The sequence below is a fragment of the Lissotriton helveticus genome, chromosome 10, assembly GCF_964261635.1.
Source record: "Lissotriton helveticus chromosome 10, aLisHel1.1, whole genome shotgun sequence".
Classification (NCBI taxonomy): Eukaryota; Metazoa; Chordata; class Amphibia; order Caudata; family Salamandridae; genus Lissotriton; species Lissotriton helveticus.
The window spans coordinates 150,827,193-150,854,096 of NC_136071.1; the positions used below are offsets into that span (position 1 = coordinate 150,827,193).

The 26,904-nt window shown below is 50.7% G+C and overlaps 1 protein-coding gene across 1 annotated transcript in view; it reads left to right on the forward strand.

Moving 5' to 3' along the window:
• EIF3B (eukaryotic translation initiation factor 3 subunit B) overlaps window positions 1-26,904 on the forward strand; it is a 404,806-nt gene that overhangs the window by 123,043 nt on the left and 254,859 nt on the right. The gene's annotated exons all lie outside the window — the stretch shown is intronic.

Genomic DNA, 26,904 nt, shown 5'->3' on the forward strand with positions numbered 1-26,904 from the left:
AACTGTGGTTATCCTGGCAGCTGTACATTTAATAAAATATACAGACAAGGAGCCATAGTAAAACAGGACACGGTCCGAAATATCATAAAACTATGGCTTTCCTGGCAGCTGTACATTTTAATATATATGTCGCTACGAAGAAGCAAATATCCATGTTCTCTAGGGAGCTGAGTAGATGTAAAGCATTCCTCGTAGAACGAACATTGTATTTTAAAAAGATGGGTTTTAAATATGTTACCCTAAAGAAATGATAACATTTGCAGAACAATAAGAAATGGCAACAGCTCTGGCGAGAGACATTATCACAAGGGCATGCTAGATCAGATCTAGAGTTCAATATGGGAAATGCAACAAGATGGTGAACGATTCCCAATCGTAAGCGAGTTAAAACAAACCGGTGGGAGTTACGAGTGACACCAGAAAGGTAGGGTTGGAAACCAGTAGGTAAATTGTAGTCCCGGTAGGTCATCACAGATTGCAGCTTTCCAGACACCTTTGCACGACCTTTTTTTATTACTTAGGAACCTTTGTTTAATGTCTTTTTTAGGGATTTATACCACGGATTTAGGGTCAAGAAAAATGTCAAACTGAAAGAGGAGATAAAACCAATGATGTATATACTTAAGCCAGAGTATACGTTTAAAGTTATCCAGCCTGATGCAATCATGGATAATCTCCTGGGTAAATTCGGTTTCAGGCTTGGCCCAAATTGAGCGCCAAAGCAGCAAGGGGCGTAGTGCTGCCAGATCCGAAATAAATTCTATTCCTACTTCTTCATGGATCAGTTCCACTGATGCTGAAGGTGGTACACATCAGTTTTCTGAGGAACTTATTTTCGTCTCTCTGCGCATTTGGACCAACACAATGACCCCAGACCCCCGCACCATACATGGCTGAGGACACACATTTTACGTTATAAATATTCATCATATCTTTGATGCTCCTCACCCCAAGTTTACATGAGAATCTAAAAATGCTATTAGTGGATCTCTTCATTTTTAGGCTAATGTTTTCAAACTCGGGTTGCCATGACCCATTATTAGCGAAAGTGATTCCTAAATAACAAAAGGTTTTTACTAGTGACATTTTGTCCTTATCAATAAAAAAGCTGGAATTGGATTTCTTAGCTTTCAACCCACAGGACATTACAAAGGTTTTAGATTAGTTTACTAGTAGCTTCCTACTGTCTATGAACATCATAAATCTATCAATGAGGCGCTGTAGACCAATCTGTGTATGGGATAATAGCACACCGTCATCCGCATACAATAAAATAGGCACCGGTTTACCTCCAATCAAAGGTTCATCATCAGAGGTCTGGCACAGTATAAAATCAATTTGGTTAATAAAAAGAGAAAATAAAAGGGGGGCTAAAACACAACCCTGGCGGATGCCTCTTGAAACTTTGAAGAAAGGGGTACATTCGCCTAGGGATCCATAGCGCACCTTACATGACAGTCTCTCATATAGCTTGGCCAAAAATTGTACAATCTCCTTTGGTGCTCCTGCCTCTGTCAGGACCTGCCATAATATACGGTGGTCAACCAAGTCAAACGCGCTACTCAAGTCCGCAAAACATAGAAACAGGTTCCCTTCTTTAACTTTTGTGTATTTGTTGATTAAAAGATCTAAATTTACACATTGTTCTTGTGTCCCCATACCTTTTCTAAAACCATATTGGACCCTAGTTAAAATTTCCTTTTCATTTGCCCAGGTTTCCAGCCTCTGCAGCATAATTCGACTCATCACCTTTACTGAGGCATCCAATAAGTAGATGGGGCGATAATTACCTGCCTCCGATTTACTGCCTTTCTTAAATATGGGAATGATGACCGACTGGCCCCAAGATGGTGGTGGACATCCCTCAGCTGCGGCATTAAAGACCCTTACCAGGATGGGTGCCCACAGATTCATTTCAGATTTAAGAAGGTCTATAGGCACTCCATCGGGGCCAGGGGCCTTACCTCCTTTACTATCGGACAGGCCTTCATAGACCTCCTCCAGATTAATTCCCAATGATAAGGGCAACCAGGCTGAGACCTCATGGGCCGGAATTTCTAAGGGCTTCCCTTCCGGGTTAAAAATGTTAGAAAAATTTTCAATCCATGCGTTACATGCTACATAAGATGTCAATTCCGGAATCCCCTCAGTGTTTAAAAAGGGGCTATTTATAGTCTCCCAATAAAGTTTACTGTTTTGGGTTTCCGCTGCTCGACAGAGATTATCCCAAGCTTCTTCTTGCAGGGCCTTTTTCCTGTTAGAGAGGGCCTCCTTGTATTTGACACGCAAAATTTTGATATTATTAAGGTCGCGTGGTTTAAGACACAGTGACTTTTTAAGTTCACGTAGGGACAGGGTGCAAGGTTTATCAAACCATCCCTGCCTAGCTACTCTAGTTTTAGACTGCTTCTTGGTAAAGGCAACTTCTATGGCTGTGTTTATCATGGTGTAACTTGACAGCAGGGTTGCAGAGTTGGTGACTTCTCCAAGGCAATAAAAAATCTCGTTCCTACATTTTTCCACGACCTCCTTAAGTTTTTTCGCAGGGTCAATTCCGGCCCATTTCAGTCTTGGGCCATTCGGTCTCGTGGGGACTAAATCAGTGGAACAGGATTCTTTATTAGATGACTTAAATCCCCAGCCCAGTAGAGTTAAAAGGATACTATTATGATCACTAAGGGATTCTTCCCTGACCCTCAGGTTGGTAAATTCGCTGGTATTTGACAGCAGAATATGATCGATGTTAGTATTAGCATGCCTGCCTGTGAATGTAGGGCAAGTATGATTGAACTTATTTCTATTACAGCTAAGCAGGTCTAGGTCGAATTTGGCTATCATGTTATTTAAAAGACTACCATAGTTACAGTGTGGAAAATGGAGAGATTCCACTCTGTCTACCACCCCATTATTGCCCAACTCTCTCCTAAAACCGCATGGGTTACCTGGTGCTAAAGGGCATGGCTGGATGTTAAAGTCGCCAGCCCACAGGATGACTGCCACTCTACGGGAGGATGCCAATACACCTTTGAGAACGGATTCCAGGGGAAATAAAATATTTCCCCTAGAAGCATCAAAGGTGTTATTATAAAAGTTAACAAGGATTAGATCTCTATATTTACTGGCCTCTAACCGTAACACCTGGCTATGTGGTTCAATAAAGGAGTAACTTTTTATATTAAAGTTAGTCAACTTATTAGAAATGAACATCAGTAGACCGCCCATAGCTCTACCTGAAGGGGAATTAGATGCGGTAAGGCAGTAAGATGTATAGCCCTCTACGTAAATTGGTTCTTGGCACCACGTTTCCTGAAGACAAATAATGTCATAACCGGCCCCTATAAATTCCTCCCAAAAAGGGGTATTCAATTTACCTGAAATACCTGCTATATTCCAGGTAACAAAATTAAGCCCCGCCAATGCGGCTACTGTATGAGTAGCCCTATCTCGTTGTGGGGCGGGCGGTATGTCAGGGGCAGGCTGCTTATCACCTATAGACACTTCAGATGGCTCCTGATGAGGCACTGAGAGAGCTACATCTATGTCAGGGATTCTGCTTGGAGTATGGGTACCAGCTAAATTTATAATAGAATTAGGATCAGTGAGTAAATCTGGGGCTATACGGGTTTCTTGGTGGGTAGCTAAGAAACTGCCTATCATCGCATCTGTCCCCTGATCCCCCTGGGTAAGGTTATCCCTGTCAGGAGTGGCCAATGGTCAATCGACCATTTCCAGGCAGTCAAATCTGTTACTAACGGGGATGCCCCGCCACCCCCCGCAGTAAAATGGTCACTATTAGGGCGCCATGGCTGCTGACCCCACTCTCTACTCCTATTCTTCTGTGGGTACCAGGAACCTATATTGTTCCACATGCCCAGTTTAGAACTGACGAATGTTGGCGCTCGGGAGGTTGCACCCAGTTAGGAACTATCGGGAGCGGACGCTCTGGTGGTTGCGCCCAGTTTGGTATTGTCGGGTGCTGACGCTCAGAAGGGTGTACCCAATTAGGAGCTAACATATTCTGGTGGCTACGTTCATAAGGGTAGAAGGAGGAGAGGCGATGTGCATCAATCCCCCCCTTCTTGGCCAAAGCAGGCCAGGAACAAATGTAATCCACCATGTCTGGATAATCACAGGTCACTATAATACAGTCTCCCTGTATATTTTTTGGTTCGTCCCCAATCCACGGGACTCGACGTACTGCTGTGATTCGACTATTATGGGGGGGATGAAGGGACCTGTTCGTTGTGAGACACTGTGAGACCTTGTTCCAAAGGGACCAAGATGGCTCCTCTTTATTTGTGGATAGCTCGGGGACCCCAGTAAGAATGATGGTATAAGGGGACACTTCTGGTGATAAGTGAACTGGGCGCTTGGACCTGAGACCCCTCTTTCCCTCATCTGGTCGAGTCAATGGTGGATGCTGGGGCAAAAGTGGAGTGATGGGCCTTTTATTAGAAGGTTGAGTCAGGCCCTTGTTGGGGGCAGACTGGGTGGACTGAGCAACAGTGGGCTGAGAAGAAAAAGTGGACTGAGCAACAGTGGGCTGAGAAGAAAGGGTAGCTGTGGTCTCAGTCATACGCACACTCCCAAGGGGGGTTGAAGAAGATGTTTCTGGCTTTTTATACTTAGTTAAATTGGGCTGAGTTTTTGATGACGTAGAACACGTAACTCCGCTATCCAGGTGTGCCCCTAGAGCTCCTGATCTAGAAGGGATCGTTATACCCCCCCAGGTTTTGCTTGGGCCAAGCTAAGCTGAGTCGATGGCTTCTGAGTAAGAATGGCAAGTTGTTTTTCTATCAACATAATGCTTTGTTCTAGGGGTTTCAAAACATGGTGAAGTAAATCTCTAATATTTGCTAGAAGCTGGGAATTGGCGTCACTTAAGGTATAGACACCCCCTACTTTTGCCGTAGGTGCTGAAGTAGCTGTAGGTTCCAGTAAGTTAATAGATAGCGGGTAGGGATCGTTCGGGGCGCCCTGTGGTGGAATAATGGTTGCCCCATTCTTGTTGGTAATAACAGATTGGTGGTTCGTAAGATTGCCTTTCTTTAGGTCTGTGACCTGTTTTGGAACCGCACCTTCCTTTACCCCAATTGACTGAATCTCGGGGCATTGATCTTGAGATAACAATAACTGAAGGTCTGGGGAATTCTCAAGGTTTCCCGTAGAGTCAAAGTCAGAGGTGATGTTAGTAGCTGACAGGTCGACCGTTTTCGGGATAGAGTGGACCTCCGCTATGGCGTTTGGTTGCAGTAGCACCGGGATCGATGTAGTCAACTGAAGTGGCGATTGTACTGATGCAAGGGGGCCCAGGGAGGATCTCCTAGCGATAGCCAAATCCTGTGACACCCTCCGCTCCAATAAAGAAATGCTTAAATTAATGGCCTCGTTAGTTCGTGTAATGAATTGATCAAGAGGCCCAGTAAGCAGAGAAGTTTTCTTGGCCGTCTTACTTCTGGATCCCCTGGTCATGATGGAAAGAGATGGTTATCTTCTAATGTAGTAGTATCGCAAAAATTGAGAACAAACAAATGTACCTTAGATTGACAACGTGTAGACCAGGTCGCAAGGCCAAGGGGGGTGGCCCAGCCCGGCCTCGCTCGGTCTAGAACGGGCTAAAACGGGCCCGCCCTTGGCCCGGGCTTAGCCCCGTGCGCTCCCGCGCAGCGGGTGCACGTCCTTCTAAAGTAGCCGAGGAAAGACGTGATTGGCGGGTGGGCGGGACCGGCAGGGAGAGCAGCCCAGGTGGAAGAGATCAGGCACGCAGGGACTCCTGGTCCTCGGAGTCCCTACCTTCAACTCGCAGCCCTGCCGGAATCCGCTGGACGCCCCTAGCTGTCAACAAAGAACCCCACTCTGTCAGCAGCAGCTCCCGCGGTTATGACCGCGCTGCGGGACCCGCGGAGCGGGTCCGGCGAGTTGCTGCGTTAGTTCCAGGGGTCTATGGCGCCAGGAAAGTGAGCAGCAGCAGGTAGGTAGAATGAGTGGCAGATTTTGGTTTAGACGGTCCCACCGGCACAGTCCAGGTGCTCCCGTTTATCTCCGTGGGCGGGTGGGCGGGGCCAGCAGGGAGAGCAGCCCAGGAGGAAGAGATCAGGCACGCAGGGACTCCTGGTCCTCGGAGTCCCTGCCTTCAACTCGCAGCCCTGCCGAAATCCGCTGGACGCCCCTAGCTGTCAACAAAGAACCCCACTCTGTCAGCAGCAGCTCCCGCGGTTTTGACCGCGGAGCGGGTCCGGCGAGTTGCTGCGTTAGTTCCAGGGGTCTATGGCGCCAGGAAAGTGAGCAGCAGCAGGTAGGTAGAATGAGTGGCAGATTTTGGTTTAGACGGTCCCACCGGCACAGTCCAGGTGCTCCTGTTTATCTCTGTGGGCGGGGCCGGCAGGGAGAGCAGTCCAGGTGGAAGAGATCAGGCACGCAGGGACTCCTGGTCCTCGGAGTCCCTGCCTTCAACTCGCAGCCCTGCCGGAATCCGCTGGACGCCCCTAGCTGTCAACAAAGAACAAAGAACCCCACTCTGTCAGCAGCAGCTCCCGCGGTTATGACCGCGCTGCGGGACCCGCGGAGCGGGTCCGGCGAGTTGCTGCGTTAGTTCCAGGGGTCTATGGCGCCAGGAAAGTGAGCAGCAGCAGCTAGGTAGAATGAGTGGCAGATTTTGGTTTAGATTTAGTTGTTCTCGGTTGTTCAGCATGTTTTCGTCCTTCCCATAGAGTATATCCTTTTTACCAGCTTTGACGGGCTCCTTGTATTTTTCCAGGAGTGCTCGCTTTCAGGAACTTTTTTTTCCTTTTTCTCGAGTATCTCCTTGAGTGCTTATGTTTTCAGCTGTCTCTGTTGTATGTTGGTTAATGGAATAGCTGCTGCAGCTCAGTGAGTTGTAATACATCTACTGTAGTTGTTTGAAACATTTACCTATGTTCTATGTGCATAGCTAAACTGTGGACTACAAAGATGATTCAGTATCCAACCCACCAATCATGGCAGGCCCCTTCAAGTTTCTGTCAACATTGTGCTCAAGCAGTTTGCTTTTCCTGGGTGAATTATCTGTCTCCATGCCGGATTTTACTCTTCTGTAGTAGGGGATCTCTGTGTATAGTCATAATCTAGTGAATAGTCCCGCCCATGTGCGTGGACCCCGGAGCAATCAAAAATAATCTCTTAAAGTGTCGAAAAATGCATAACTGCACAGACACTTAAGAGAGAATTAAGACCGATAATGCAGCCTATAAACCAGGCTACACTGTCCAGTACTTCAACTAGAAATTCCACCAAAAAATCCACAAAACAGCAAAGCCTGTACAGATTTCCCTTGCTTCAGCAGCAAAAACCCTATGGAATGATAAAGAGAAGAACCTGGACAGACAAGCCCCATAGGCTGCCATTATGTGGCTCAGAACAGGATACTGTGCCTTTAAGAGAACCTTCCAGAACTTCACAGTATCCCAGAATGCACTGCAGGTCCCTCTTACTTTCAGTTCTTTTTCCCGGCTCCTGCAAGCAGGACCCTGGAGCATTGAGCTCTCCCTTTTCAAGGGTTTGTTTGTGATTTTTCACTGTTATTTTTCAATTTAAGTGCTTCTAAGTACTTTAGTGCTTTTCTTCTTGGTGTTTGCTCCTTTTTGAGGTCAAATATGCCTGCATTATTTGACAAATGCCCGGAGTGCTCCAGGAAAAAGGCAAAATCGGATCCCATGAGGTGTGTATCCTCTGCCTTCCCTCTTCCCATGCTTCAGAGGAGTGTGTGATTTGCCAAGACTTCTCTGGCAGGACCCTGAAGGACAGAATGAAGATCAGGCTTCAGGGCCTCGAGGAAAGAAGACTGAAGGCACAAGGTGGATCTGGAGGGGCTTCTTCTGCCCATGCTGAGGCCTCTGGGGGGCTCCCCAGGGGCAGGAAGACCAGCAAGCTTCCCCATTCTCCGTCTGGGTCGATTGCACCGACTACGACGTCGAGAGGGATGACTACAGTCTGTTCCCCGTCTCCCCAGGGCTCTGGGTCGAGACGGCGTCGACGCTCGACGTCGAGGGATTTGAACAGACCGCCGTCGAAGTCTCCGGTGACGATCTCGTTGTCATCCTCGGCGGACTCGACGTCGAGTGATCGACGTCGAAGGGCCCGGCGTCGGCGCTCGCCGTCAAAGCGACACCGCCGTTCGCCGTCGGCGAAAAGGAGAAGAACGTCGTCGAGGGGATCCTCGTCGTCGAGGAGTGGACCGCCGTCGAGGCGGAAGAGGTCGCCGTCGAGGCGGAAGAGGTCGCCGTCGAGGCGGACGAGGTCGACGTCGAAACACAAGAGGTCGCCCTCGAGGCGGACGTGGTCGTCGTCGAGGCGGACGAGGTCGCCGTCGAGACGCAAGAGATCGCCGTCGAGGCGTAGAAGAAGGTCGACGCCGAGGAAGAGACGCTCGACGTCGAGGGGCCGACGCACGCCGTCTGGTCACCGTTCTTCGACGTCGAAGAGGCGTGAGATGAGGCCTGATGCCATGGGGGGCTCGCCAACGTCCCTAAAGGAAGGTGGATCACCGGGCTCGGTGTACTCCGAGGTGTATACTCCATCGCAGAAGACAGTTACGCCTCCGCCTCCATTGCCGAGGGGTCTCCCTCCGAGGGCTCCTACCCCTCCTCCATTCCCTCCACTTCTGCAACCCGTGCCTCGACCTCAGGTGCCAGAAAGGCCGCCCCCGGTTCCTCCACGGTTGGTCTCATTACCCAGGCTTCCGATTCCTCCCAAAGGGACTCCTAAGCCGCAGGCCCCGGCCACACCTAAGACGCCTGACCCGGTGGAACCGGCGGATCGTCCGAGGCCTAGGAAGTCGCGATCACGCTCCGGAAGGAGAGGAAGATCGAGGAGTCTGCACAAATCCTCCACTAGATCTAGGCATTGCCATAGGAGGCGGGGATCCAGGTCCCGCACGGACTCCTCCAGGACATGATCCTATTCACTGACCTTGTCAGATTCCCCGGGGACAAGGGTGTCTCCGGTGGACGACATCAGCACGTTCCAGGAGGTTCTCCTGAGGGGGGGCTACAAAGTTGGGCTTCACGGTGACGGCCCCTACACCTACGACGTCCGTGATATTTGAGACACTTCACAAGAAGCATTTGTCTCGCCCTCTGCTACCATTAGTGCCGGGCTTGGTGGAACCTGCGGAGGAGCTGTTCCTTACGCCAGCGGTGGTGAAGGCCGCTCCCTCCCGACTTCTGAAGAAGTACAGGGCCCCGGATTCGGACCCGGCTTTCCTGCGGATGGATCCAGTACCCGACTCTGTTATAGTGACGGCGGCCAGGAAGTTGCACTCTACCTCCCCGTCCTCCGATGGATTGACTGCTGGAAGGAAGGCTTGTGGGACTGCGTCCACGACTATGAAAGCCTCCAACGATTCGGCGTTGCTGGGGCAGTATGACCGTGCCCTGTGGGACTCCCTGCAACAGTTCACGGACCTTCTGCCGCGAGACAAGAGGGAGGACTTCCTGGAGATACTTAAGGAAGGGATGCTGGTTTCGAACCAGGTCATTAGCGCGGCTGCGGATATCTCTCTTTTGGGAGCCCATGGTTACTGTCATGGGATCAACCAGAGACGTCATGCTTGGCTCAGGCTCAGTTCACTCAAGCCGGAGGCCCAGCAGCGGGTGGCCAATCTGCCTTTTTCCGGAGAAACACTGTTCGGAAAGCATGCCGATGATGAAATGGACAGCATGAAGGCAGAGGCTGAGACCCTGACGGCTGTGGGCTTGGAGAAGCCCAAAGAAAAGAAGTCCTACCGACTGTTCCAGAGGCGATTCGGTGCACAGGGAAGAGGACGAGGGGAGTCTTCGGGACAGCAGCAGCAACAACAGCAGCAGTTCCGGAGACCCTTCCAGAAGCGCCAGAAGGGTAGAGGTGGACAACAATCCTCTACCGCGAACAAAGGCCCAGCCGGGTCTCAACCCTGAGCGGTTACTTCCCCTTCATCCGTTACCCGCTCCGGTGGGGGGAAGCGTTCAATTTTTTCTGGCAGAGTGGAGAAAAATTACTCAGGACAAGTGGGTGCTGAATATTGTTTGCAATGGATACAGTCTTCGGTTCACCAGCCCGCCTCCATCGATTCCTCCGGTCAGCTCGCAGTATCAACTGCACGAGCTCCAGGCGGAGGCCGATATCCTGTTAAGGAAAAGGGCGATAGAAGACGTACCTCTGTCTCAAAGAGGAAGAGGTCTGTACTCCCGGTTCTTTCTGGTTCGCAAGAAGGACAAGAACGAGTTCAGGCCCATTCTGGACTTGCGACAAGCAAACAAGTGGATTCGCAGAGAAAAGTTTGGCATGCTGCCGTTGCATCAGATTTATCCTCCGTTGCAACAGGGAGACTGGCTATGTGCCATAGACCTACAGGATGCGTACTTCCATGTGCCCATTGCACGCAAACACAGGAAGTTCCTGCGATTTCAAGTCTGCACCAATCACTATCAGTACACAGTACTGCCATTCGGGCTGAAGTCTGCGCCCAGAACTTTCTCGAAGTGCATGGCAGTGGTAGCAGCACACCTGTTGAAGAACAAGGTGTTTGTCTACCCGTACCTGGACGATTGGTTGATCAAGGCCTCCTCTTTCTCGGAAGCTCAAGCGCATTTCCAGAAGACGTGCGTTCTCTTGAACAAGCTGGGGTTGCACATCAACATGTCCAAGTCTGTCCCGACTCCGGTCCAGTGCATTCAGTACTTGGGAGCCCCCATCAATACGCTGTCAGCAAGCGTGTCTCCTTCGGAGGAGCGACGATTATCACTCCTTCGGAAGGCTCAGGCTCTTATGACCACTCCATCTACAACAGTGAGGACGGTGTCTTCTCTACTGGGATCGATGGCCTCTTGCATCTTCCTAACGCCACACGCGCGGCTGCACATGAGACCGCTGCAGGAGTGTTTGGAGGATCAATGGGATCAGAGGAGAGGATCTTGGGACGACAAGATACGACTGTCTCTGCATGCTCTTCAGTCTCTGAAGTGGTGGTGTTCCGCGGGGAATCTCCTGAGAGGGGTTCCCTTCCACAAGGACATTCCCACACAGACTATCGTGACGGATGCTTCTCTCCAGGGCTGGGGAGCGCACTCCGGAGACCTACAGATTCAAGGGACGTGGTCCGCGACGGATTCCACGTACCACATCAATTTCCTGGAACTCAGAGCTGTTCACTTGGCGCTGAAGGCCTTTCACCCGTCCTTCCAGACCAACTCTCTGCTTGTACAGACAGACAATACGACCACGATGTATTACCTCAACAAGCAGGGGGGCTCGAGATCACGCACTCTGTCGCAGGAGGCGCAGGCGATCTGGCATTGGCTTCTGGCCCGAGGACTGACGATAACGGCTACCCATCTGCCAGGTGTGCATTTTCTCAAATATCAGCTTTTACTTCCTTATTAAGCGTTCCACTCACTGAAAAGACAAGTTTTCATCAATGAATAATTTATACAGATTTCTGTATTACAAACTGTAATTCACATTGCGCCAGGACGCTCCTTAGCTGGAGTAGCTGTGCGCATAATAAAAATCTATAACATAACATAACATAACATTACGGATTTTATTAGCACGCACCGAAGACGGTGCTGGGACACATTCAGTGGTCCTTTCATATTAATCTAAACAGACCCAGTGTTATAATTAACAGTAGTAGTGGAAGTGTGGGCATGGACATTACATACAACTAAAGAACCACCCAGAATGCTCCTTTTACCAGCAATAATTAGTGCAAGTCTCGACAAAGTGGATGGCTTTGCCAAAGAGTTTTGACAGCACTTGCTCCCATAACTAACCCTGCTTCTAATGATTCCTAATGCTCACAGATAAGAGACTGAAAGAGCCAGGAAGATTGAGAGGACTAAGATTCAATTCCATACCAGTTCAATAACTAAGTTACTTACTATGAACACCTGACTTGCAAAAGGTAGCAATAGCAAACCAAGAAACGTACCCCAGATGATGGTAGATGGATAGTGACAAACGTACAGAATAACACAGTAATGTCAGTTCTGTTTCTCTTCTAGACACTAGGAGCGCAATTGATAGGGCAGTATTGAATGAATTCCTTAAAATAACTCTACTCACTGTCTCTACATGCTTCTCTCCACCTCCATCCATCTTAAATCAAACTCACCCCAACCATGCTGGCATTAATCTTTGCGAGTACCCATGGTATACAATAACACTAAAAACCATTGGCAAAGCAGACCGGTCCCAAAAGCGAGAACTATTGGCTTTAACAAATGTTTGTTTGCTACAATAGCCTTACCTTTTCAAGTCCACATTTGTGATGCTCTTTCTTAAAGGTCTGACTTGCATTCTTGTATGGAAACCTTTTGCCATGTAGAAGCAGAGCCTCAATTCGGTCCTCACATTCCATATGTGTTCATCATTTCAGCCAATGTATAGTTGTTCCTATGACACCTGACAATCAAAACTGTCTTTCTTACTGTGATCAACTCTGCACGCTTTCTGAGTTAGCTGCAGGCTCTGGAGGAGAACCTCCATATACTGCTTTCTTAGCAGACCAGTTGATGCGCAGGTCTCTGGCCACATTCCTGCCATAGGAGTGTTCCCTTTTAATTTCGCAGTCAATTACTCTACCGGTCTTCCCCGCTCTGCCATACCTCTCGAACTAGGCAGAGGTGTTCCGTTTGCTTGACCCTAAAAAAGCCATTAACTTTTTTTATTGACCGTACAAGTAACCAACACATTGATGACCACTGTTGTTGATTTCTCTGTGACCAAGAAAGGCAGAACATTTCCGAAGAGGACTCCATGGTGGATAGTCCTTTGTATTAAAATATGTTACGCATCAACAAGGAACAATCCCTCTGATCAAAAGCTACAAAATCTGCACTGGTTAGGGAAGTGTCTCTCCTGGACATCTGTCAGGCTGCATTGTGACGTCTGTGCATACGTTCACAAAGCACCACTGCCTTGACAGTCGGGTGTGCAGAGCAGGCTGTTTTGTCCTTTTGGGAGGTACTGCTGTGGTATCGATTCTAAAAGGAGAAGATTGTAGCTCGAAGTATACACCGGCAGAATTAATAACTTGTTTTCTGGTGGGTACTTTTTTAACTGCAGATTCATTACTGCCCTCTCTTTTATCTACTGTTAAGTGGATAACTTCAGAACGTAATATGGTCGCAAGTTAGATTTCGCCACACCGCCACCTTCTGTTTCTTTACATTGAAAAACAAACCTCAGTACACAAGGGTGGTGTTGGACTTGGCCCTTTTTGGCTTAAGTTCCCTAAACCTTTTGCTTTCCCCTAGATCTTTTTTCTGACATGGTGTTGCCAACTTAGATGCTTTGGGCACTTTGCCACTGCTGATCAGTGTCAAAGTGCAAGTGCTCCCTGTGTAAAGTGTAATGGTAATTGGTTGTCCATAATTGGTATGTTTGCCTTATGAGTAAAGTCCCTAGTAAAGTGCACCATGTGTGCCAGGGCTGGTAGGGCAAATGCTACTAGTGGGCCTGCAGCATTAATTGTGCCACCCACACAAGTAGCCCTAAAGAGAGAACTCAGAACTGCCACTGCAGTGCTTGCATGCAGTTTGTTGAACTGCCAATGTTTTCCTGACAAGTGCACCTACTTGCCAGGCCTTACCCATCCCTTTTTATGCACATCAGACACCCCAATGGTAGGTCCAAGATTCTCCCCTGGGCAGGGTGCAGTGTATGTGAAAGGTAGGGCGTACACTGAGGTGTGTACCATGCCCTTACACTGAAATACTCTCCATTTAGTTTTTTACTGTTGAAAGGCCATCTTGCCCATAGGACAGAATGGGGAGGCTGTGTAATATGATTTCAGCCTGTCTTCCCATAGGCTTAAGATGGAGAGGTGAAGTTTAGTGTGCCTGAACTCACAATTTAATAACACATCTTTTTGTGAAGGTGGTTTTTGCATTGTGTGTTTACAAACCACTCTCTTAGAAGTGGCTGGGTTTTTGTGTTCTAACATTTCTGTGTGTCTCTGCCTGGTTGTGGATTGACTGTCTGGATTTGAATGTGATAGGTTCTGGGGAATGTCTTGACTGAGGGGAGCAGGTGAGACAGCAACAGGCTGACCTGCATCTGGAGTGTAGGGGGGAGGAGTAGCACCTGGAGGCGAAGAGGCCTTAGCTGCTGCCATAAAACAATGGCTCTATCGCCTACTGAGTGATTGAGGATCTGGACCCCCACTACTCAAGTAAGAAGGCGGTCAGTGACCAGGAGACACCCAGAACTGGTTTGGACAGGGGTCAGTGCCCCCTGAACACAAAGCACTTCAAAGACATTTAGGGGTATAACTATGAATGCTGAAACCCCTGAACGTTGGAATGGAACTGTTAAAGACTATAAAGGCTTGAAACTACTTCGTGGTCAAGAGGAACCTCTGCGTAGGAAGAAACAGCTGAAGGAAAGGACACTTGCTGTGTGTTCTGAGGCTGGCCTGCAGTTTGCTGATTTAACCAAGGAGAGGCTAAGGGGACATTGCTGTGTGCTGTCCCCCCTGCTTGAAAGGAAGTTGCTGTGTCCTGAAGTATCTGATCCCCAAGGGCCCGAGGAGAGCTGGCTTCCTGTTGTGGAAACTCAAGAACACACTAGTTTCCAGGTGTCTCAGCGACGTGGTCTGCGTGTGCTTTTTGCAGCCTGAGACCCTCGTAAGAATTGCATTGTGATCGTGTGTACCCAGAGCCCAGGTGAGTCTCAGCGATGCTGTGTGCGTGTGCTTCGTGCAGCTTGAGACCTTCGAGAGGATTTGCCTGTGATCGTGTGCACCCGGAACTCAAGTGAGTCTCAGCGGCGCTGTGTGCGTGTGCTTCATGCAGCCTGAGACCTTCTTGAGGATTGCCCTGTGACCGTGCACACCCGGAGTTCAGGTGAGTCTCAGCGACGCTGTGTGTGTCGGTGCGTGTGTGTGTGCGCGCGCACTGTTGCAGCCTGACATCATTGTCATTGGCCCGGACCGGCATCCCCAGAGGAGCTGTGCCGCTGGCCCGAGTCTGCCTTTGCCAAGGAGGGGCCTCAAACCAACCCCGTTGGGGGGGGCCCAAGTTCCACTGCCCAAAATCCAAGAAGCCGTATCGGAGGCCCAAGACGCGAGGAGAGTGAGGTCGCACCCCCCAGGTAATGCTCAGCGAGCGTGCGTATGTCGCCGCCTAGGGCGGGGTGCGGGCTCCGAGAGAAATGCTATTGGCCTTCTCCATTCTTGCATTATTTTTGCATTACGAACTGCTTGATTGTTGCATTACGCATTGCATTATTTTGGCATTACGCATTGCCTGATTGTTGCATAACGAACTGCATTATTTTGACATTACAAAGTGCCTGATTCTTGAATTACGAACTGCATAGCATTGCATTAGGACTGCATTGGATCATAGAGAATTGCTTATTAATACTGCAAGATCCTACAATGGTTTGCAGGCCTAATAACCGGCAAGGTGAAATATTACAAATACCCATATGTTGGTTTTGTAGGTCGAGGACCTAAAGGCTGCGCTTGCACAGTCTGGGGTCGGAGAATTAATGTCCCTTAGTAGCGCTTTGGAACCCGCCTCCCTGCCTTGTCTATCCTCCATTGGCTGGCTTCCTAAACGGAGGCCAGCCATTGGAGGAGAGATGCAACACTGCGATTTAGCCCCGTCTTTTTCGGACTTGGGGGCGTAAGTTTTGCTGTTCTTTAGACAGTGATGTTGTTGGTCACTCAAAACAGCAAAACCACGCCCCCGAATCCGAAAAATTCGGAAGCTGGCGGGCGCCATTTTGCTGGTCGAGCAGCGTCTACCAGGACATGAGGTAAGCCTCTGCTCCCCTGTTTGTGCCTTTCTTCGTGCCGTGCCCTCGTTTGTGCTGTTTTTCTGCCCTCCCCTGTTTGTGCCATTGTTTCTTGCCTCTGACTCCCTGTTTGGCAACCCCTTCCCTCCGCCCGCACGTCTGGTTTTCCCTTCCTCCCGTGAGCCGTTTTTCGTGCTTCTGTCCCCTGATTGTTTTTTCGCCTGTTTACTTAATGACGCTGCTCGAGGTTGCTAGGACCAGACCAGGACCCGGCCCTTTCCCACGACTCCGCTTGACATTTCCCTGCATGCTCAGACTCCTGGAGCAGGGTCTCTCACCTGCCTCAGGTGTACAACGCTCATAACTCCTCCCCGCCTCCTGCCCCTAGCTCCTCGGACATGAGAGCTTCTCATGGCGAGAGACCGCCGTGGACAGCATCGGTATTCAGCCCCTCGAGAGGGCAGTGCAGCGGCGGAGGCACTGGCGGTGATTGCTGGGCCCGAGGGCGCTGACCTAGGCTGCAAGATCCGAATGTAAAGACCATGGGACCCTATGTTGCAAGTCGTAGACCTGTCTCGCAAGATTTAAGTCTCTCTCTGAAGTGCTCCTTCGCCACTGTAATGAGTCCTGGAATGCAGGGGAGGAGACAGATGTCTGCGCTGATGACACATTTCAGCAAATTACTTTTTATGAACTATTTTCCCCAGGCCTCGAGATCTGAAATGGCATGGGTGGAGCACGCCATGGGTGGAGCACGCCATGGTCTCAAACGGGAAAATGTCACTAAGGCCCCATTTTATGAAGACGATGGTTCCAAATCCCCTTCCTTCCCCAGGGCTGGCTACCTTTGAGTAAAGAGCAAACCTTAGCAATTTCCCTTTCTGTTGTATAATTGTCATTTAATTACACGGTTTTCTCTAGCGCTTAAGCAAAAGTACTGCTTTAAAAGGGCTGTATTTAGTCCTTTATTTACTGTTGATTGGAAACGCACGAGCTTGTTGCTAAAGCCACTTCGCATGATGAAAGTTACCCACGAAGTGCACAAAATACAATTCGCAATACTAAATCTCAGCATCATATTGTAAAAAGAATAGATTTGGGTTGTTGTAGCGAGGGTGTGGGAGCGGGCTCGATATGTTCAATGGGTGGATCAAGAACAGGCTGAACACTAGTTTTGCGTAAAGAGGGTTTTATTCGAATAAAGGTTTTTCTGGTTCGGAATGTCAAGCGTTCTCTTGCAAACTCCGCCCGGGCCGTGATGGCGGTCGTACTGACTGGGAATGACGCTGCTGTTCTCTCCACGTCAAGGGATGCTTGTGCCTGGTCAGCTCCGCAACGAGAAAACCAACAGAGAGGGATACCGTCAGATAATGTACTGATACCGGTTTCACCACGGGGACCAAGTGATAGTGAGGGTACACCTGTGTTGTACAACTATTATCGGTGCTCGGTGTTCTAGGGGGGGAGTGAGGATCAGAAGGGAAGGATAGGAGGGTAGGGGGGTTGCGGTAAGCGGGAATGGAAATGAGAGGGATACTATACACGATCATACACGGGCTCCTTTACTCCCGACCCAAGCTGCTCAACGCCGCCGTACCTGAGAAAGCCACACTCCTCCCTCGGGAGTGTGGCACGGCGGTTCACCGGGTCGTTGGCCCCCTGGCTCTCCACCTCCGTCTTCCACGCTTTCTCCTCCGTCCTCTCCTCGCATGCCGTCTTCTCCGCGCCAATCCTCCTCGTCCTGACTTCCTTCCTCCCGGGTGACGACACACACCCAGTAGAGGGCTTCTGGGCCTTTGTCCAGTCTTGGTCCTCCTATGTCATGCGGGGGCGTGGCCACGTCACTGCTGAGATCCCAGTTAAAGGCACCTTCCCTCAATTCGTCTCCGTTGTCCGAGAGCAGGGGACGGGTGTCCCAATCAGCTTTCCACCAGTCAATAGGGATTGCCGCTCCCACCCCGTTACATCTGCTTTCTGACAAGAATGATATACCGGACTGATTGGAAGATGACATCAGAGTGAAATGAACCTTTGAAAGCCTGGGGGGCACCCGCCGTGTGTTTTTAGTCTAGGCTGCTGTAGCTCCCAGGGCACACACAGTTCTTTACCTGATGTGTGCTTGTCTGCGCTGGAGATGGGGCCCTCAAAGACAGCCCCATACAAAGTATTTCGCAGGTCGCCCATAGGCTGAATTGCTGGTGGAAAATGCATTCTTTTATGATTTGAAAGCTCATTTACTTATAGGGATCACTGCAGGTGGTCTCTACGTAAGCAGACAGACATGAGCTCCTCGTCTCTACTCGTGATCACCCTGCCACCCCTCCCTTACAATTCCCTCCCAGAGCGCTATTATGCCTCAGTCACCACCTATTTTTTTTTAAAGGTGTTGTGCGAACCCTCCCAATCAACACAGTTATCCTGACCCATCATCCACGGACACCAGCAGCGGGTTGGAGCCAGAACTGCCATCACCTCTTGGGCAAAGACTCCCCACCCATCCTCACGCCCACCCTTCGCCGCCCGACGACAGGAGGGGGGCGGAGGGCAATCCTCCGTGTGTGGTGGGGGTTGCTGAGTGCGCAACACAGCTGTGGCGAACGAGCTGCAGCTTCTCTGTGACTGCCCAAAGCCTGTGTATCCTCCCAGCTGTAAGATCCAGGCACACTTTGAGTGATTACGATCGCGCCCTCCCACCAGGACCGATCGTGGGTTTGAAAACAGCGTTTCAGCGGGGCTTTTCTGGGCATGCTGATGCGAGGTCTTCTTTTCCGGTAGAAATCGGGAGAGTCCCCTGACAAAGGAGGTTTACCGCGACTCCAGGTCTAAGAGGATCTTGATTTGGGCTTAAGCCCCGCTGCGGAAAGTATAACTTTTTGGGGTTTGAGCAGGGATTTATTGAAGACAGTTTGCATAATTGTACTGTGTTGGTCATTTGGCACATCGTGACAGCATTTTCATTGTCCTGACTTTTTGTTCAACTTCTCAAGTTCTAAGCAATCCTCTCCAATAACTACAGACGGGCACCCATCTTGCTCCCCTGCCCCCTGGCTGTGCTTGCTCCCCTGCCCCCTGGCTGTGCTTGCTCCCCTGCCCCCTGGCTGTGCTTGCTCCCCTGCCCCCTGGCTGTGCTTGCTCCCCTGCCCCCTGGCTGTGCTTGCTCCCCTGCCCCCTGGCTGTGCTTGCTCCCCTGCCCCCTGGCTGTGCTTGCTCCCCTGCCCCCTGGCTGTGCTTGCTCCCCTGCCCCCTGGCTGTGCTTGCTCCCCTGCCCCCTGGCTGTGCTTGCTCCCCTGCCCCCTGGCTGTGCTTGCTCCCCTGCCCCCTGGCTGTGCTTGCTCCCCTGCCCCCTGGCTGTGCTTGCTCCCCTGCCCCCTGGCTGTGCCTGCTCCCCTGCCCCCTGGCTGTGCCTGCTCCCCTGCCCCCTGGCTGTGCCTGCTCCCCTGCCCCCTGGCTGTGCCTGCTCCCCTGCCCCCTGGCTGTGCCTGCTCCCCTGCCCCCTGGCTGTGCCTGCTCCCCTGCCCCCTGGCTGTGCCTGCTCCCCTGCCCCCTGGCTGTGCCTGCTCCCCTGCCCCCTGGCTGTGCCTGCCCCCCTGCCCCCTGGCTGTGCCTGCCCCCCTGCCCCCTGGCTGTGCTTGCTCCCCTGCCCCCTCGCTGTGCTTGCTTCCCTCCCCCCTCGCTGTGCTTGCTTCCCTCCCCCCTCGCTGTGCTTGCTTCCCTCCCCCCACGCTGTGCTTGCTTCCCTGCCCCCTGGCTGTGCTTGCTTCCCTGCCCCCTGGCTGTGCTTGCTTCCCTGCCCCCTGGCTGTGCTTGCTTCCCTGCCCCCTGGCTGTGCTTGCTTCCCTGCCCCCTGGCTGTGCTTGCTCCCCTGCCCCCTGGTTCCCCTGCCCCCTCGCTGTGCTTTCTTCCCTGCCCCCTCGCTGTGCTTTCTTCCCTGCCCCCTCGCTGTGCTTTCTTCCCTGCCCCCTCGCTGTGCTTTCTTCCCTGCCCCCTCGCTGTGCTTTCTTCCCTGCCCCCTCGCTGTGCTTGCTTCCCTGCCCCCTCGCTGTGCTTGCTTCCCTGCCCCCTCGCTGTGCTTGCTTCCCTGCCCCCTCGCTGTGCTTGCTCTCCTGGGTGTGTGTGTGTGTGTGGCTCTGGGTGTGTGTGTGTGGCTCTGGGTGTGTGTGTGTGGCTCTGGGTGTGTGTGTGTGGCTCTGGGTGTGTGTGTGTGTGTGTGGCTCTGTGTGTGTGTGTGTGTGTGTGTGGCTCTGTGTGTGTGTGTGGCTCTGGGTGTGTGTGTGTGTGTGTGTGTGTGTGTGTGGCTCTGGGTGTGTGTGTGTGTGTGTGGCTCTGGGTGTGTGTGTGTGTGTGGCTCTGGGTGTGTGTGTGTGTGTGGCTCTGGGTGTGTGTGTGTGTGTGGCTCTGGGTGTGTGTGTGTGTGTGTGGCTCTGGGTGTGTGTGTGTGTGTGGCTCTGGGTGTGTGTGTGTGTGGCTCTGGGTGTGTGTGTGTGTGGCTCTGGGTGTGTGTGGCTCTGGGTGTGTGTGGCTCTGGGTGTGTGTGGCTCTGGGTGTGTGTGGCTCTGGGTGTGTGTGGCTCTGTGTGTGTGTGGCTCTGGGTGTGTGTGTGGCTCTGGGTGTGTGTGTGTGTGTGGCTCTGGGTGGGTGTGTGTGTGGCTCTGGGTGGGTGTGTGTGTGGCTCTGGGTGGGTGTGTGTGTGGCTCTGGGTGTGTGTGTGTGTGTGGGGCTCTGGGGGTGTGTGTGTGTGTGTGGGGCTCTGGGTGTGTGTGTGTGTGTGTGGGGCTCTGGGTGTGTGTATGTGTGTGGCGCTCTGGGTGTGTGTGGCGCTCTGGGTGTGTGTGGCTCTGGGTGTGTGTGTGTGTGGCTCTGGGTGTGTGTGTGTGTGGCTCTGGGTGTGTGTGTGTGTGGCTATGGGTGTGTGTGTGTGTGTGTGTGGCTCTGGGTGTGTGTGTGTGGCTCTGGGTGTGTGTGTGTGTGTGTGGGGCTCTGGGGGTGTGTGTGTGTGTGTGGGGCTCTGGGTGTGTGTGTGTGTGTGTGGGGCTCTGGGTGTGTGTGTGTGTGTGTGTGGGGCTCTGGGTGTGTGTATGTGTGTGGCGCTCTGGGTGTGTGTGGCGCTCTGGGTGTGTGTGGCTCTGGGTGTGTGTGTGTGTGGCTCTGGGTGTGTGTGTGTGTGGCTCTGGGTGTGTGTGTGTGTGGCTATGGGTGTGTGTGTGTGTGTGTGTGGCTCTGGGTGTGTGTGTGTGGCTCTGGGTGTGTGTGTGTGGCTCTGGGTGTGTGTGTGGCTCTGGGTGTGTGTGTGGCTCTGGGTGTGTGTGTGGCTCTGGGTGTGTGTGTGTGTGGCTCTGGGTGTGTGTGTGTGTGGCTCTGGGGGGTGTGTGTGTGTGGGTGTGTGTGTGTGTGTGTGTGTGGCTCTGGTGTGTGTGTGTGTGGCTCTGGTGTGTGTGTGTGTGGCTCTGGTGTGTGTGTGTGTGGCTCTGGTGTGTGTGTGTGTGGCTCTGGTGTGTGTGTGTGTGGCTCTGGTGTGGGTGTGTGTGTGGCTCTGGGTGGGTGTGTGTGTGGCTCTGGGTGTGTGTGTGTGTGGGGCTCTGGGGGTGTGTGTGTGTGTGGGGCTCTGGGGGTGTGTGTGGCTCTGTGTGTGTGTGTGGCTCTGGTGTGTGTGTGTGGCTCTGGTGTGTGTGTGTGGCTCTGGTGTGTGTGTGTGGCTCTGGTGTGTGTGTGTGTGTGGCTCTGGTGTGTGTGGCTCTGGTGTGTGTGTGTGTGTGGCTCTGGTGTGTGTGTGTGTGTGGCTCTGGTGTGTGTGTGTGTGTGGCTCTGGGTGAGTGTGTGTGGGGGGCTCTGGGTGTGTGTGTGTGTGTGGGGCTCTGGGTGTGTGTGTGTGTGTGGGGCTCTGGGTGTGTGTGTGTGTGTGGGGCTCTGGGTGTGTGGGTGTGTGGGGCTCTGGGTGTGTGGGTGTGTGTGTGTGGCTCTGGGTGTGTGTGTGTGGCTCTGGGTGTGTGTGTGTGTGTGGCTCTGGTGTGTGTGTGTGTGGCTCTGGGTGGGTGTGTGTGGGGGGCTCTGGGTGTGTGTGTGTGTGTGGGGCTCTGGGTGTGTGTGTGTGTGTGGGGCTCTGGGTGTGTGTGTGTGTGTGGGGCTCTGGGTGTGTGGGTGTGTGTGGGGCTCTGGGTGTGTGGGTGTGTGTGTGTGGCTCTGGGTGTGTGTGTGTGGCTCTGGGTGTGTGTGTGTGGCTCTGGGTGTGTGTGTGTGTGTGGCTCTGGGTGTGTGTGTGTGTGGCTCTGGGTGTGTGTGTGTGGCTCTGGGTGTGTGTGGGTGTGTGGCTCTGGGTGTGTGTGTGTGTGTGGCTCTGGGTGTGTGTGTGTGTGGGGCTCTGGGTGTGTGTGTGTGTGGGGCTCTGGGTGTGTGTGTGTGTGTGTGGGGCTCTGGGTGTGTGTGTGTGTGGGGCTCTGGGTGTGTGTGTGTGTGGGGCTCTGGGTGTGTGTGTGTGGGGCTCTGGGTGTCTGTGTGTGGGGCTCTGGGGGTGTGTGTGTGTGTGTGTGGGGCTCTGGGGGTGTGTGTGTGTGTGGGGCTCTGGGTGCGTGGGGCTCTGGGTGCGTGGGGCTCTGGGTGCGTGGGGCTCTGGGTGCGTGGGGCTCTGGGTGCGTGGGGCTCTGGGTGCGTGGGGCTCTGGGTGCGTGGGGCTCTGCATTTGCGAGCTATTAAGCTATTGGCATTGTAAATGACAATGCCATTTATTTAACGATTAAGCTATTGGCAATGTAAATGACACTGCCATTTATTTATGATTAAAAAAAAAAAGAAAAAAAATGTCATGAGCAATGCCATAGCTCTACCTTTAATAATGCCGAGACCATTACATTGTAAATGCTTGTTATAGTGTGGTCTCATTGTATATCTTTTCATATAAACCTATAATAATTTTTTATGAAACTCTTGTGGAGTCCATTTGTTGTCATCATTGGGTTGCTGAGAGCGTGGTTGCAAATACTTCACACATTTGCCTTGATCAGCCTGGCTGCTCGTGCCAAGCTACGGAGGGGGGGGGAGCAGGGGCTATCTGAGAAGCTGTCCTTCCTTTCCCTGACTTGGAAGCAAAGGTCCCTGTTTGGCCTAAGGTACCTACCTCAGCCAACTAAAGACCCCCAGTTCTAACAGGTGGCATCTATAAGCAGCCCCGCTCTGTTACTCCCGAAGCGGAACAAGAACGCGACAGCGTCGCCTGCCAGCACGCAGGAGTCGTTGCTGGGATGAATGACTGGAATCTGGGATTATTTAAAAATGAGAAATTTGCAGTTAAAGTATCCTTCAGAAAGAGCTTTACTGAAAGTAAGTAACTCCGCGTTCTGGCAGCTCCGAGTTCTGGCAGCTTGGCGCTGTGGTGTTCGCATGCTTCTGGTCTGGATTGCTATTGCACCACCCTTTTTAGAATGGCATGTGAGTTTTTCCAGCGTCACTGGAGAACCTGTGTGTGTACTTTACTTAGACCAGTAAAGATAGTTTGGGTAGAGCTAAGCAGATTTTGCGCTCTGACCTGGAATCCACTGACTAGCTTTCCTGCGTTATGGGAGCTAGTGTAATGATCTGCAGTGCACGAGGATGTAGTCTGCAAACGTTTTGGGGAGGTGTTCTTGCTTGTTAGTTGATCTCTTTGTTTGAACCCAGCTGTAAAAATGTTAACTTTGGCTTGGAAAAAATTAAAGACTAGTCGGGCCAAAGTGTGTACTCCGAGGTTAGCCTCCCCAATTTGCTAGTTCCGCCAACAGTTGTGGCAGCTCAAAGTTTCAGGTGTTTCACCTAATGGCTATTTAAACCATCTTGACCCCTAACAACTGGTGCAGAATTTTTAGATACTTTGAGGTGGAGGTGATGCTTATAATAGATGGGAAAAAGCTGCATATGTTCTTCTACCACGACAGCTGGCTGTTGAAGGTGGGCTCCCCTCAATTAGTCAATTAGTGGAGAGGTGTGGCTCACTGGTTAGAGGCGGCAGACCTGTAAGCAGAGAACGGCCCGGGACCAGGGTTCAATTCCCGACGCGGCAGGGTCTTGGACCAGGGTCAACAGACTCGATAATTCTCGCCTCAGTGCCTACTCTAACCAGGGAACACACTCGGTAACTCTGGGCATTAAGCTTGCCTCATCTCTACAACGGCCCCCCACAGACGCCGGGGATGCCTGGTTTCACCCTGGAGATACCCAGAAAGGGAGCTTCTCACAGGGAAAACCAGGACGGGTTCCCCAGCGCTCTACAGCGCCAGGACACTCGGGTAGAGTAACAGTGCGCTTTACAAGTATCCCACATTTACATTTAGTCTAGGACCACTGTTGTGTATAGCCTGGGGTTCTTCGTCGGTGTCTGCAAGTACCATTTGCAACCTGCTCTGAAGCTAACCTTCTTAGAGGCCTTCTGTGACATGATTTCTTAAAAGGCCTGGTCGCCACCCTGGTATCTGGTACAGTCAAATTATGATCTTTATGCACAAGGATGTGGCTCAAGAATTGTTCATCCTGTGTGGAAGCTCGCTGTCCAGGGTTTTGTGCTGGAGAGCTTTTATTTCATTCCCACTCATCTCACCTTCGGCATTCTGCACATGTTGCTACTTCTGACACTGATCCCCCGTGCTCTGTGGAAAGTGTGGTGGGACCAGGGACAGGTTATTCTAGTGTCTCCAGATTGGGTTTAGGGGGCATCTGATGCTCTAAACCTTTTAGGACCTTCTGTCCTGGCATCAGGACAGGGTACTTACTCCAAACCTCCACAATCTATGCCTTCATGCTTGGAGATTGAGCAGCACTAGCAGAGCAGCTTTGATCTGTTGTCTTAAGTAGTGAATGTCATGTTGGCTGGTTGCAAACTGTATACTCCAGTCATTGGACTAGATTAATCTCCTGGTGTGAGGAGGAGCAGGTTGTCACTTTGCAGTTTAAGTTTTCTCGCGCCGAAACAATGAGTTGCCATTAGATGGAGCAGTAAACGACCCCCTAGATTCAAGGACTGGCTTACGGACATGTCCTATTGCAGGGAAACCATGGAGATGTATGCGGAAGAGCTACCGCTTCCATCGAGGCCCCGAGATTTCTGGGAACCGCCGAAACAATACCTCTTGACAATGCAGGTGGATAATTAATATGTTAATTGATGAAAATGTACAAAATATGCGATGTCTGTTATAACTTTTCCTTCCTATTGCCATTGGGGGAAGGTGTATGGATGCATGTTCAATTCCATGTTTAACATACTGAAATACCAAATGATAAACGCTGAACTGTAGACCTGAGATGATTGGGGCTCTATCGCCGTAATGCGATGTGATGAGGAGTTAACTATCAGCTTTGGATGCACAAGACGATAGAATTCACTACTGTAAACAGATGCTCACATATGCCATGATGTGTACCCTGTAAACAAAAAGCTATACAGTATGTGTGAATTGTAATGTTGACCAGACGAAATAAACAAATAAAAAAAAGTTTTCTCACGCTTTTCTCTGCAGCTTCAGCTTGTCTTTTGTTTGTCTCATCAGCTTTCTTTATTCTTATCACCTGCATGATGAGTTTCCCAAAAGGGCTTTCACATATATAACCTGCTCCATTTATCATTCTGCAGTGGGACCTCAACGTACGTGTGTGGGTCTCTGTGGGTCACCCCCTGTCAGCTGCTTCAAAGCTGTACTCTGTGGCTCCTTATTTTGAAAACTTTGTTCCTCAACGCGTTAGCTTTTGTGTGTCGCATTAGCGAGCTGCATGTTCTGTCAGTTCAACCTGTATATTACCTGCTTTCTTTACAAAATGTATATCTAAACATATGTATTATTTCTTCTGGGAGTGGATCTGGCTATACTTCCGTGTTAGGGTAATCTACTACACTGCTCACATTCTTTTCCCCTGCACCTATCCAGCAAGGCGGAGAGAATGCACCTGTTGGAACGATGGCATACTTCAGTTTCTTTGTTCATTGGCCTCGGCTGTACTGCATATATGACCAGCTTTTTGCTTTGCTGATATGAAAAATGGAAGAGTGATCTAGAGGTGCACCTGATAGACCAGTTATCCTCTGCATTAAACTGTGCTATGCTTTGGCCATAAAGGAACTTTACAATATCCTTGAGGCTCAATCCACTGGGGTGAATTCTACGACTACAGCCTTACCTTGATGTGTTTGGTCTTTGACATTTCACAAGCTGCTGCTTTGGTTTCTACCTATACCGTCACCAGGCATTACTGATAGGAGTATCTGGTCGGCAGGGAGAGACATTTTGTCTTTTTAGTTCTACTGGTGATACTCATTGTGTAAGTGTACTTCGCAGACTCCCCTCCTTTTGTTGTGGGACTAGTTTGTTATTGTTTTAAAAGTTGTGGAATATGCAGGTAGAGGTAGCTGTACGAAAAATTAGTTGCTTACCTTTGGTAATGCTCCTCCTGTTGGGGGATTTACTAGCTACCTGCAGAACCCTCAATGCCTGCCTCCCCATTCTTTGGGCTGGACGTTTGGTAATGGACAAGGCTTCAAGCTAGAAGTGCTTACTGCCTGTAATCATTTTAACTTTGTCAGACAAGTGCCAAATCTATACGTGTGGAAGAATTAAGATAAACTGGCATAATTGCATAGGAGGGGTTCTATAAGCAGCTTTGTGTTTTCATGACTGGGGCAGGACATAGTCCTGATGGAGGTGAATAGTGTATGCTGATGCACAAGAGCTAATGTAAGAGTGGGTGCGTCCAGTCTTGCACATGGGGAAATTGACAAGATGAGGAATCTTTGGGTGGATAGAGTATTCACCCCAAAGAGCAAAAAACATAGGTAAGCAAATTATTCATTACTGCATTAAAAAACTAACAGGTGTGGAAACCTTTTTCTGGTTTGGGGTTAAAGTATTGGGAATTAAGCATCCATTGCCAGTCTTTGTCTCTCCTGTGGCAAATGGTCCGTGTTGAAATAGTGCATGTTATTTTGACTCGTATATGGGAACATTTGAACTGGAACCGTGCTTTTGAACCCAGTAATCTTTATCTCTGTGCAAAGGTAAAAATAGACATTCCTGGGACTTTAGATACAGACAATTTAAGCAGTTCAGCTTTACATTTGACTTCTCTGCTAAAATTATATTTTCAATAGTATAACGATACAAGCACACAACCTTTTAATATCTTGCACTT